The 6,875-nt window shown below is 44.4% G+C and overlaps 1 protein-coding gene across 1 annotated transcript in view; it reads left to right on the forward strand.

The window, feature by feature from the left end:
* The first annotated feature begins 336 nt into the window (after window positions 1-336).
* AQP (aquaporin) overlaps window positions 337-6,875 on the forward strand; it is a 35,453-nt gene continuing 28,914 nt past the window's right edge. The window contains exon 1 of the mRNA XM_084594088.1: window positions 337-755. The gene's annotated coding sequence lies outside the window, so the exon portion shown is untranslated. The remainder of the gene's footprint in view (window positions 756-6,875) is intronic.

The following is a 6,875-nucleotide window of genomic DNA, read 5'->3' on the forward strand; positions in this document are numbered from 1 at the left end:
ATGCCTCCTGTCATTTCGTTCAATTTCATTATTTCCCTCTCACTGCGCTCGATCCGTACTAGCGAACTTGTAGGCAGGCAAGACGGGAGCAGTGAAGTCATAGACATATTACGCGACCTGAGGCGCGCACACCTGCCAGCACCCGGGCCTTCGCAGCTGACTGCGCCCGTGAAATGCGTCACTGCACTCACGCGCGCTCGAACGGTAGCAGGCACGACGGGCGGGCAAACAAACAAGCGCGGAAAGACACCGCGTGATGACGCACAGGCAAACGTCGCTAACAGAGAAACACAAGCGTCTTCAACGGGCCTGCGTATGACTCTTGTGCCTGTCGTAGCAGTGGAGACATGTAGTATGCGTTCAACCCAAACGTGTCGGCGCAACACACTGTTCTTCATCTAGTTTGATTTGCTTGATCGTAGAAAAGATGAGTATAGACAGTTACACAACGACAGTGGACAAACTTGTGCAAAATGTCGGAGCGAATGCAAGACTCGGGCTTCTCAAGCAGCATGCATCAACGACTGCCCGTGCTGCGTCCTCTCTCTCTCTCTTCCTTGCTCGCGTGTGTGTGTGTGCCTGTGCTCCTTCGTCCTGGCACCCTTGGACACCTGACAAGCAGGGATGCTGAGAATAGCGTCACCGGCAGCAGCCTTGGCCGCGGATCGTCTCGCGGCTGCGGTCCTGGCATTGCCTTCCCCACGCCCCCTTCCACTGCCGGCCCCGGGGTCGACGTGGAGGCCGCCCGCTAAGAGGTGAGTGCGTTTGCGCTTGTCTGCCGAACAGTTCGCTTTTTACATGCTTGTTTCCTTTTTGGCCATTAATCGCCCATCGCAGAGGTGATTGGTCCTCGCTCCGGCATACAGTGCCAGTCCGGTTCGGTATGACCTGCAGCGAGCTTGTAAGCTTGCGTTATGCACGGTTGTTGAATGAACAATTTAATCCCACCCTGAACACTGCAACGCACTGGTGGAAATTAATTTAGCCTCGAGCTCGGTAGTGTGCGGGATTGCGCTTTTGGTGGTATGAGATGCCAGGAAAACGAGCGAGAGATGAAGGCAAATCCGCTACTGTCCTCCACTGAATTTGTTTAAGTTCGGCAAACAGCACTTTTAGCTGCGTCCCGTACAGCAAGTTGTCAAGTCAATTGACTGTCGGTGCTCTGCAGTAAAAAGAAAGAACTTCACTCAGTTGAGATCGGTAGAAGTTAGTTGTGGTGTTCAAAATTTATTTCATAGGATTTGCATTTCATAAGTTAGGGCACGCAGCCAGCTGCCTAATGTTGAACTCATGAAAAAAAAAAAAAAAACTCCGAGACTACTAAGACAGAACCAACGTTAGACAGAACTACGCCATATAGCAAAAGCGAGATTCGATAGCTTCCGTACTTCTAAGTATGGTTCTGGGCCTCTTCGTTGAGTCGTAGTTGCTTCATTACAAAACGCAAGGCCCGAAATAACGGATGTAAGAAATCGCGCGTAAGTTTGCATTTAATAGACGCATTTTTTCCCCTCCTTCATTTCTTTTAACTTCCTCACAATTCTTTACAAATTTTTCCTCCCAAATTCCCCTTCCTACACGATGTAGCATGCCAGCGAAATCTAAACGCCGGTTAAATTCTCTGTTTTCCATTAAAGGGTCTCTCTCTCTTTCCCACACTTTAAAGCTCCCGCAGGAAAATCCGAGTATTCTCGGCATCTTTACCGATTTTTCGAAGAATGAGTTGAAGCTGTTGAATAAGTGAGCAGATCATATTATATGCAGTGCAGTCTGCGTGTAACGAAGAGTGTTCGTGGCAGGGACAGAACAAAATGCTACACACGGTTAAGACGAATAGGCCTCATAATATGAACGCGGACATAGACTTGCATCAGACAAAAAGAGCAAAACAAGCCCGGGAAACATATATACTTATGATCGTCACTGAAGAAAATTCCTTTCGAGACCTATGTTATATAACAGCCAAAACAGTAACATCATCCTTGTTCTCAGCTTCTAGTTTATTTCAAACGGTAATCGAATGACCTCCACCCCACTGCACAGAGAAACATATAATATATAAATTTAGGTTTTCAATTGCCTCTGGAAATTTAGTGTTGTACAGCCAACTCCGCGAGCCCTTCATTTGTCATCCTGAGGAAGAGCTGGAAGGTTGAAAGTGCTTTTGTTTATTGTGAGAAAAATGGAGAAACTAGTAAAGTGTTCGTTATTATTGAACTTGTGTGCAGTGTGTCTACACTGACCCTAACTTCACACAAGTTTTGCTGTCTAAGTGGATGTTTCAATGTAAGCAAAACAGTTGGACTCAGCCAGCGGTCCAATGAACGCTACAATTTCTGATCACATACTTATAAAACGTCACACAATTAAACTGTTAAAAAATCTCCGGCGGTCTTAACACTAATTTATCGTAATACATCAGGCAATTACAGAACTAAGAACATTCCTGGTCACGTCGCTACGTTATAGCGCCGGCAGTTCTGCTTTGGCTTCATGCTCACTACTACATGAGCAGTGCTTTGTTACATTTGTGAATCCTTGACGCATGTTACGCACAGAACACAGTAGAAAGCCAGCTTATTTGAAATGTAAGTGAAAACAACGCGCATAAGCAGAGCCACCGAGTTTCAAAAAGCTTGCGATGTATTCAAAGCGTGCAAAAAGGTATCGCTATTGTTGATAGCAACTTCTGCCGGCAACGTGTTCCATTTGCGGGCGGTACATACAAAAAATGAATAACGAAATGGGTTACTCTAAAAAGGAAGCTCTGATTTTTTTTTTCGTGGTCCCTTTTTCGAGATACACAGGAAGGAGATTGCGCCTATTATTTTGCGGTATATATCTATGTGTGAGTAATGTATACTAAAAAAGCTTAAGGCAAAAGTTTTCCGGGCGGTCTTTCGAATCATTCCCGCGAAGTTTACGCTTGCTGCTGGTCATGCACAATTTTTATCATAATTCCCAATAACAAAACGAACTGCTTTATTTTGTATTTCTCTCAAGTTCGTCTATACGTTTTGCATCCCAGCGTACGCAACCGTATTCAAGGGCTGAGCGGACATGTGTGAAATACAACTGCTTCTTGAGGTTACTATAAGCAAGCGGCTGAAATTGCGGCGAAAAAGACCTAGAATGGATGCGAACTAATTTTCATCGTGATTAACTTGTGCACTCCATCGCAAATATGAGGTAAGAAATATACCTAAATATTTCATTTCCGGAGCGGTGGTCAGTGAGTCTTTGTTTGCGGTGTATTCATGCGGCTGATGATATATTTTTCTAGTAAACCTCACATGTACAGACTATTTTGTACTGAGGGACATATTTTCCACTTTGCACACAATGCTGCTATAATATCCATGTCACTCTGCGCAGCATCAAGATCTTTCACGTTTCTTATAACTCTATACAGAATACAATCATCTGCAAACATGCGAAATTATGAACATACACCTGAGGTGATATCAGTACTATATATTAAAAATAGAAGTGGCCCCAATACCGAACCTATCGGTAGACCAGAAGTTACTGGGGCATACTCAGGACAAATACCCTTCACCACCACACATTACCTTATTAGTTGCAAGTATTCGTCTATCCATTTAATTACCAATTAATCCAGATTATAACCGCGCAATGTAAGGTGCGAAAAACGGCATCAAATGCCATGTTAAAATCCAAAAATATGCAATCAATCGTGAACTGTTTGTCAACTATCGAAGCTATATCATGGACAAACTTAATTACGTTTCGCAAGAAAGGCCATTGTAGAAACCGTGCTAACAGGGGTTTAAGAAGGCTATGTTTGTTTAAATGCGCCATTATGCAACTGTAAAGAACGTGTTCCATAATTTTAAATGTAATGCTGGTTAGTGAAACGGTCCTGTAGTTACCGACACAATTTTTCGGAGCACCTTTGTGAATTGGCATGACACGATCTAACTTCCAATCCTCCGGCAGCGCTGTCTTATTCCGAGATTTTTTTTTTTTAAACAACCGTGCAAATACACTGCTAGAGTGGTTGAACAGTTCTTATTTACTGCTGCAGGAATATCATCTGGTCCACATGCTTTAGATACACCAACGTTAGCAATTTCTGCATATCTGGGACGTTAAATATAACTTGAGACATAAGATCAACTTCACCTTGAGGATCATCAAAGCATCATTTAGAAGCTTAACCTGACCGCAACGTTTACATGCATAATGTATTGCGCATGCAAAAGAGTAGAACCGCTCAGCCAAGTTGTACATTCTATACCGGCATTTCGAGGAATAACGGAGTAACACTGAGTCACATTTCGTGTAGTAACATCAGTAAAGAGATTAGTCAGTACGCGGAGTGGCTCACCTAAATGAAATGTATTTCTTGAAGTGAAAAATTCCTCTTATAAAAGTCAATTATCAACGCAGCGTGATGTGGTGCAAATCGTGCTTTGTTCACGTCCTAGCTGCCTATTTTAGGCCTGTTTAAATTGGCGGGTGTCCCATACGCATTGAAGGAAAACAGCTGTGATTAGGCGAGAGAAATGGAGAGAGCTGGAGCCGCTGCTAAATATAGCGGCGAACCCGACGATTACATAAGTGGCATTGCCCGCCCTTCTCCAACTTCTCCCTCCAAAACCAGCAAATGTTCCAGCTGTCACTCCAGTCTTGAAATTTGGGACCTACCTTCACATAATACTAAGGCTTTCGGAGTTTGCACTGCTGCGGCTGTGTCTACTGATAAGCTGGGTGAGACGTCTGTGTCGAATGCATGTGAGACGCAGTTGCTACGGTACCAAAAAGGTTTCATGAACGAAAAACGAAGTAGGCTCTGATTGACTGCATTTCGGGCCACGAAAGAAGACATAACGTTACGTTCCAGCATGGTGTATGGTGGTGCATTGCCATCTGAACCCCTTATTTGGGAGAAATTCGTAATGGCCGAAAGATTCAGTAACGAGATGAAGTTTGCGCCTGTTGTGGTAAAAGAAACACAAAGGGATGGGGATTTTTACATGCTTACGCTAAGCTTGTCAGTGAGACATGGCGCTTGTCAGAGGAGGAATTTGGACACTCGAGTGCAGCAATGCGGAAATTTAATTGGGTCGGTTTACGCATGGCAAAAAGTAAGAATTGCGTTCCGCTTGCGCTTTTATTCCTTGAAGCCTTTTCACTGCGCTGCTTTATTTTTACTTGTTTCGGATTACAGTTTCGACCGTTCGGGTGTCTCAGTGTAGAAAAATCCTAATCCCTCCAAATCTACCCGCGGGTAATACTAGGCAGTAATGTCCGAATGACTAATAAATTTTATTTCGATACTACACTTATTTTACTGAAAGAAAGGCCTGTGACAAGCTTAACCGTGCAAGTGAGCAGCCCCAACAGCGACCATGGAAAGCCGACATACGTCAGGAAAGGCTAAAATATGAAATCAAAAGAATAGTGATCTGCCCGCACCGTTGTTTGGTATGGCGGGGTTTTAAAGTTGACTGCAGAAAGAAAGCGCACATGTCTAAACTGCCGCACAATGCCTATTTTCGAGGATTAGGATCGAGAAGGGAGCACAATGCCTTTCGCAGAAGCAAACCACTCCGCGTGGATGCACGCAAAAAAAAAATAAATAAATAAATAAAAAAGCTAATAAGGCGCATCTTCTTTTAAGGTGCTTCAGACCTCCTCCATCAATTAGAAAAAAGACAGCCAAGCAACACATAAATAAAAATGAAAATGAGAGATGCTAGTAAGGTGAAAGCAGAAGGAAAGGACGGATGCTTAAACTGCCGCACAATGCTTACCTTTAGGGATAAGGATCGAGAAAGGAGTACTGGAAAGGGAATTTTGGCCGGTACTCGAATACTTTCTGTGGCCAATCCGCTTTCGTGAGCGTGTGCAAACCTCGAAGGGCACAGCCCTGCAACGACAATAGCAGCACGAATGCTTCCCTCTACGAATGTCAGAAGCGCGAAGGGTTTTCAGATAAGTACGTATGAGGTCGACAAATGCACGGAAGCGAGTTATAACGGGCCGTTATATACGCTCTTTGCCGTGGTGATGTGCATGAAAAGAATTTCCTCTGCAGGATAAATGAGGGTGAGGAAGGAGGGCGATGATTAATGGTTACGGCACCGCGTCACAGATAAAGCGAACAGCCATGGCCGCACCAGTCGGTTATAACGAAAGAATAGCCCCCCCCCCTCCCTCCCCCCTCCCTCCCCTCCCCTCGTTCCCAATTTGTTAAGATCAAGCATGAGCTCGATTAGCCTGGCAGGGTACGTTGTTGAGCAAGTTGGCTCATGACGACGGGAACGTAGTGCGCAAGAAAGACAATCCACGGGAGAAGGCAGGACGGGACGAGTGCAAAATTTCAACTGATTTTTATTCGAAATGACAGTAGGCTTACATAGCTTTGCCAGCACATGCTCAAAACGATATAAACAGCAATCACAATAATGACAATACGTGTTGTGGATGTAAGTGATGGCAGCGTGCCTTCGAGAATGAGAAAACGCATTTCACTATATTGTAAACCTTTACTGACGTATCCCTGCTCCAATCTCCATACCTCTTTTATTGATATAAAACGCTCTTAGAAGTTGTCGTGCTGCTTTGTCACTGCACTTGAGCATGATCATCAATCCACTTAGTAAGGGCTTATATTTGTGTGCCAGGCAATGTTTTAGCAGGTGACGTCGACCTAGTTCTCGAACTTACATTTCATGTTCAGCCATTCGGATATTGATGCAGCAGACATTGCGTTTTTTATTCGTGGAAGTTCGGCCGACTCAGTTAAGTATACTTGCAGCGCCTTGCAAGCTCAACCGCCTATAGGCGGTTGAGCTTGCAAGGCGCTGAAAAACACCAGCCGAACACCGTGCTTGTTTTCTACTTTT

This window comes from Amblyomma maculatum, chromosome 2 (genome assembly GCF_055883805.1).
Source record: "Amblyomma maculatum isolate TAMU_Amacu chromosome 2, ASM5588380v1, whole genome shotgun sequence".
NCBI lineage: Eukaryota > Metazoa > Arthropoda > Arachnida > Ixodida > Ixodidae > Amblyomma > Amblyomma maculatum.